This window comes from Colobus angolensis, unplaced genomic scaffold (genome assembly GCF_000951035.1).
Source record: "Colobus angolensis palliatus isolate OR3802 unplaced genomic scaffold, Cang.pa_1.0 Scaffold62, whole genome shotgun sequence".
NCBI lineage: Eukaryota > Metazoa > Chordata > Mammalia > Primates > Cercopithecidae > Colobus > Colobus angolensis.
The window spans coordinates 2,020,910-2,027,448 of NW_012119821.1; positions in this window are offsets into that span (position 1 = coordinate 2,020,910).

A 6,539-nucleotide genomic window follows, 5' to 3' on the forward strand; every position below is an offset into this window, starting at 1 on the left:
CAAAAGCCAACAGAAGGCAAGAAATAACTAAGATCAGAGCAGAACTGAAGGAGATAGAGACACAAAAAACACTTCAAAAACTCAATGAATCCAGGAGCTGGTTTTTGAAAAGATAACAAAATTGATAGACTGCTAGCAAGAGGAATAAAGAAGAAAAGAGAAAAGAATCAAATAGATGTAACAAAAACTGATAAAGGGGATATCACCACCGATCCCACAGAAATACAAACTACCACCAGAGAATACTATAAACACCTCTACACAAATAAACTGGAAAATCTAGAAGAAATGCATAAATTCCTGGACACATACACCCTCCCAAGACTAATCCAGGAAGAAGTTGAATCTCTGAATAGACCAATAACAGGTTCTGAAATTGAGGTAATAATTAATAGCCTACCAACCAAAAAAAGTCCAGGACCATACAGATTTACAGCCAAATTCTACCAGAGGTACAAGAAGGAGCTGGTACCATTCTTCTGTAACTATTCCAATCAATAGAAAAACAGGGAATCCTCACTAACTCATTTCATGAGGCCAGCATCATCCTGATTCCAAAGCTTGGCAGAGACACAACAGAAAAGAGAATTTTAGACCAATATCCCTGAGGAACATCAGTGCAAAAATCCTCAGTAAAATACTGGTAAACTGAATGCAGCAGCACATCAAAAAGCTTACCCACCATGATCAAGTGGGCTTCATCCCTGGGATGCAAGGCTGATTCAACATACGCAAATCAATAACCGTAATCCACCATGTAAACAGAACCAACGACAAAAACCACATGATTATCTCAATAGATGCAGAAAAGACCTTTGACAAAATTCAACAGCCCTTCATGCTAACCTCTCTAAATAAATTAAGTATTGATGGGACGTATCTCAAAATGATACGAGCTATTTATGACACACCCACAACCAATATCATACTGAACGGGCAAAAACTGGAAGCATTCCCTTTGAAAACTGGCACAAGACAGGGATGCCCTCTCTCACCACCCCTATTCAACATAGTGTTGGAAGTTCTGGCCAGGGCAATCAGGAAGGAGAAGGAAATAAAGTGTATTCAATTAGGAAAAGAGGAGGTCAAATTGTCCCTGTTTGCAGATGACATAGTTGTATATTTAGAAAACCCCATCGTCTCAGCCCAAAATCTCCTTAAGCTGATAAGCAACTTCAGCAAAGTCTCAGAGTATAAAATCAATGTGCAAAAATCACAAGCACACTTATACACCAATAACAGACAAACACAGAGCCAAATCATGAGTGAACTCCCATTCACAATTGCTTCAAAGAGAATAAAATACCTAGGAATCCAACTTACAAGGGATGTGAAGGACCTCTTCAAGGAGAACTACAAACCACTGCTCAATGAAATAAAAGAGGACACAAACAAATGGAAGAACATTCCATGCTCATGGATAGAAAGAATCAATATTGTGAAAATAGCCATACTGCCCAAGTTAATTTATAGATTCAGTGCCATCCCCATTAAGCTACCAATGACTTTCTTCACAGAATTGGAAAAAAACTGCTTTAAAGTTCATATGGAACCAAAAAAGAGCCCACATTGCCAAGTGAATCCTAAGCCAAAAGAACAAAGCTGGAGGCATCACGCTACCTGACTTCAAACTACTACAACATTACAGTAACCAAAACAGCATGGTACTGGTACCAAAACAGAGATATAGACCAATGGAACAGAACAAAGCCCCCAGAAATAATACCACACATCTACAACTATCTGATCTTTGAAAAACCTGACAAAAACAAGAAATGGGGAAAGGATTCTCTATTTAACAAATGGTGCTGGGAAAACTGGCTAGCCATATGTAGAAAGCTGAAACTGGATCCTTTCCTTACACCTTACACAAAAATTAATTCAAGATGGATTAAAGACTTAAATGTTTGACCTAAAACCATAAAAACCCTAGAAGAAAACCTAGGCAATACCATTCAGGGCATAGGCATGGACAAGGACTTCATGCCTAAAACACCGAAAACAATGGTAACAAAAGCCAAAATGGATAAATGGGATCTAATTAAACTAAAGAGCTTCAGCACAGCAAAAGAAACTACCATGAGAGTGAACAAGCAACCTACAGAATGGGAAAAAATTCTTGCAGTCTATTCATTGGACATAGGGCTGACATTCAGAATCTACATAGAACTCAAACGAGTTTACAAGAAAAAAACAACCCCATCAAAAATTGGGCAAAGGATATGAACAGACACTTCTCAAAAGAAGACATTTATGCAGCCAACAGACACATGAAAAAATGCTCATCGTCACTGGTCATCAGACAAATGCAAATCAAAACCACAATGAGATACCATCTCACACAAGTTACAATGGTGATCATTAAAAAGTCAGGAAACAACAGGTGCTAGAGAGGATGTGGAGAAATAGGAACACTTTTACACTGCTGAGGGGACTGTAAACTAGTTTAACCATTGTGGAAGACAGTGTGGTGATTCCTCAGGGATCTAGAACTAGAAATGCCATTTGAATCAGTCATCCTGTTACTGGGTATATAACCAAAGGATTATAAATCATGCTGCTGTAAAGACACATGCACACGTATGTTTATTGTGGCACTATTCACAATAGCAAAGACTTGGAAGCAACCCAAATGCCCAACATGCAGCCATAAAAAAGGATGAATTCATGTCCTTTGTAGGGACATGGATGAAGCTAGAAACCATCATTCTCAGCAAACTATCACAAGGACAAAAAAGCAAACACCACATGTTCTCACTCATAGGTGGGAATTGAACAATGAGAACACTAGGACACAGGAAGGGGAACATCACACACTGGGGCCTGTTGTGGGCTGGGGTAGCAGGGAGGGATAGCATTAGGAGATATACATAATGTAAATCATGAGTTGATGGGTGCAGCACACCAACATGGCCCATGTTTATATATATATATGTAACAAACCTGCACATTGTACACATGTACCCTAGAACTTAAAGTATAATTTAAAAAAAGATTTTAAAAAAAAACAAATTCAGTAAAGTGGCAGGGTACAAAATCAACATTAACAATTAGTAGTAGTTCCATATGCCAACAGTGAACAATGTGAAAAGGAAATTAAAAGATAGTCCCATTTAAAACAGTCACATATATAAAATTAAATACCTTGAAATTAACCAAAGACATGAAAGATGAAAACTGTAAAACACTGATGAAAGAAATTGAAGAGGATAGCAAAAAATAAAACAATATTCGATATTCATGGATTGGAAGAATCGATACTGTTAAAATTGCCATACTTCTCAAAGCAATCTACAGATTCAATGTGATCTTTGTCAAATTACCAATGACAATCTACACAAAAATAGAAAAAAAATACAAAAATTTATATGAAACCAAAAAAGATCCAGGATAGCTATCCTAAGCAAAAAGAACAAAACCAGAGGATTCCCATTACCTGACTTCAAATTTTACTACAGAGCTATAGTAACCAAAACAGCATGTTACTGGTGTAAAAACAGACACATGGACCAATGGAACATAATAGATAACCCAGAAATAAATCCACACACCTACAGTTAACTCATTTTTGACAAAGGTGCCCAGAACATATGTAGAGGACTACGTGCTCGCAAACGAGACGTTCCCGATAAGTCCTGCTCTTGCAAACGAAGCAGGGCATTCCCGGTAAGTCCTGCTCTTGCAAACGAAGCAGGGCGTTCCTTCCCTGCAAACAGGGAGGACAAAGGAGCCAGCTGCAAACAGCAGACCCTGGGGGCTTGTTTATATGTAAACATCTTGAAAATCCAGAAAGTCACAGAAAGGTCAGAAAAACAACAACGTGTCTTGTGACTTGGTAACATTCCACAGATGACTGTATAAAATAAAGCAGAGCATGTCGTTCGGCGCGGCCGCCATGTTTGTCTTGTCTTGTGTTGTCTTGGGTGTTCATTCCTTTGTTTTTTTTTTTTTTTTTTGAGACGGAGTCTCGCTCTGTCACCCGGGCTGGAGTGCAGTGGCCAGATCTCAGCTCACTGCAAGCTCTGCCTCCCGGGTTCACGCCATTCTCCTGCCTCAGCCTCCCAAGTGGCTGGGATTACAGGCGCCCGCCACCTCGCCCGGCTAGTTTTTTTGTATTTTTTAGTAGAGACGGGGTTTCACCATGTTCACCAGGATGGTCTCGATCTCCTGACCTCGTGATCCACCCGTCTCGGCCTCCCAAAGTGCTGGGATTATAGGCTTGAGCCACCGCACCCGGCCCATTCCTTTGTTTAGGAAACACGCGGACCCCAACATCTGGCACAGTGAGCAGGGTCCATGGCTCCACAAGAGCAAGGAACCAGAGGGGGAACACCCCGGGCAGGTAAATAAATGAAGGGGGACTCACGGGAAAATTATGAGGAATTTCACCTCTCTGGCCTCTGAATATTTGCAGTTACTCCAGGGACTGTTGATGTCTATAAGAGTAGAAGTAAAAGAAAAGACTTTGAAGCGATTGTTTGCCCATGTTGAACAACATTGTTATTAGTTTCAATATCAAACCAAAGTGCAGTTAAATCAAAAGGAATGGTTACAAGTGGTTAAAGTTCTGCCTCGAGCTTATCAGCGAGGGCAAACGATGCCTCTGACTTTGTGGACTTTGTGTAGTTCCATTACTCAGGCATTAGAGTTATTTGAAACTGACTCAGAGCATGGCAATCCTGTCACAGGAGGTGAGGCATCTGAAGATTTAGAGAGGAATGATCCTAGAGAGGAACATATTTACGCCTCGGTTGCTGAGGACAAGGAATTGGAAGAAGAGCTAATGCCTCTTTCATCTGAAGGAAATTCTGATTCACAGCGTATTTAAAGATGTCACAACAGTTGTTAAAATTGCAAGGTGCCGCTGCTCCTGTTTCTCCTATCTCTCCGCCACGAGCCTTCCCTGTTAAAAATATTTCCCTTTGCCTCCACCTCCAACCTCTTTGCCTATGTCAGGTCAGGTTTTCTCTGTGCCTTTTCCTCCTGTAGGAGAAAAGAAGGAATTGAAGGAAAAGGATGATTTTGAGGAATTAGATCTATTCCCAATAAGACAGGCTGCTTTCAGCCCCAATGCTCAGTTCCCAAATGGTGGCCAGAATGTGACTTTTACAGCCCTACAATTTAAATTTTTGAAAGAAATGAAAGCTGCAACAAAAATTATTAAGACTTTTAAAAGCCAGTGGAGGTAATTTAGATGAGTATATTTGGGCTTGTGCAGGCATTGGGGGAGCTATTTACAGTGCTCAATTGTTTGCTGGGGCACTTTCTAAGGCTTTAAAAGGCAATTCTAAACAAGGTATATGCTATCAGTGTGGGAAACCCAGTCATTTTAAAAAGGAGTGCTGGAAAAAATTAGGCTCTTCTGCTCTAAAAGAGAAAAAGTTACCCTCTGGGGAGTGCAAACAATGTGGAAAAGGTCGACATTGGACAAATGAATGCCATTCAAAAACTGATAAGAGTGGAAATTTATTGTCACCCCTCCCAGGAAATGGGAACCAGGGCCCACAGGCTTGGGGCGCCAACAACTACAATGCAGGCCTACCCCGGTACCCAGTGAGCAGTGGCTTACAACATCAAGGAATGATCTCGAGTCCTCCTTAAAGTCATCTTACCCTACCCCAGTTTCTCAGCTTTATGCTGCCACTAAGCAGAGTGCCGCTGCTGACCTAGCTATTGTCCAGCCTTATACTTTATCTCCTAATGGAGGAATATATAAGTTGGCTACTGGAGTGTGTGGTCCTTTGCCAAAGGGACATGTAGGACTTTTGCTAGGTCAAAGCAGCAGCGCTATGCAGGGGTTAATGGTGGTCCCAGGAATTATTGAACCTGATTTTACTGATGAAATCCTTATTATGGTACAAGTCTCACAATTTATGTGCCTAGAGGCAGGGAAACGTATTGCACAATTGCTTTTATTGCCTTTTCTTCCTTTCCTATCTAGAGATGTGTCTCATCAAGGAGGTTTCGGTAGTACTGGGAAAACTGTTTTCTGGGAAACTTTAGTTTCTGATCAAAAACCTTTATGTTCATTGCAAATTAATAGGATAATTTTTGAGGGATTAGTTGACACAGGAGCAGATGTATCTATTATATGTTTGGCTCAATGGCCTGATCATTGGATAAAGAAACAAGTATTGGTTACTCTATCCGGCCTAGGTACTGCTTCTATAGTCTACCAAACTATCGAGCCGATGAGCTGTGTAGAACCTGAAGGACAACAAGGAAAAGTGTTCTTTTATATTGTTCCCATTAATATTATCCTTTGGGGCCATGATCCTTTACAACAATTTGGTGCCTTTTTAAGCATTCCTCATATTTCTTCAGCTGCCAAAAATTTGATGTTCAAAATGGGCTACAATCCTTTAAACTCTTAGCCACTGTCCACAAGCCTCACGCTTTACAATTGAAGTGGAAAACTACAACTCCTGTTTAGGTGGAACAGTGGCCATTATCTAAAGAAAAACTTAAGGCTTTAAAGAATTTAGTTAAGGAACAAATGACCAAGGGGCATATTGAACCAAGTACTTCTGCATGGAATT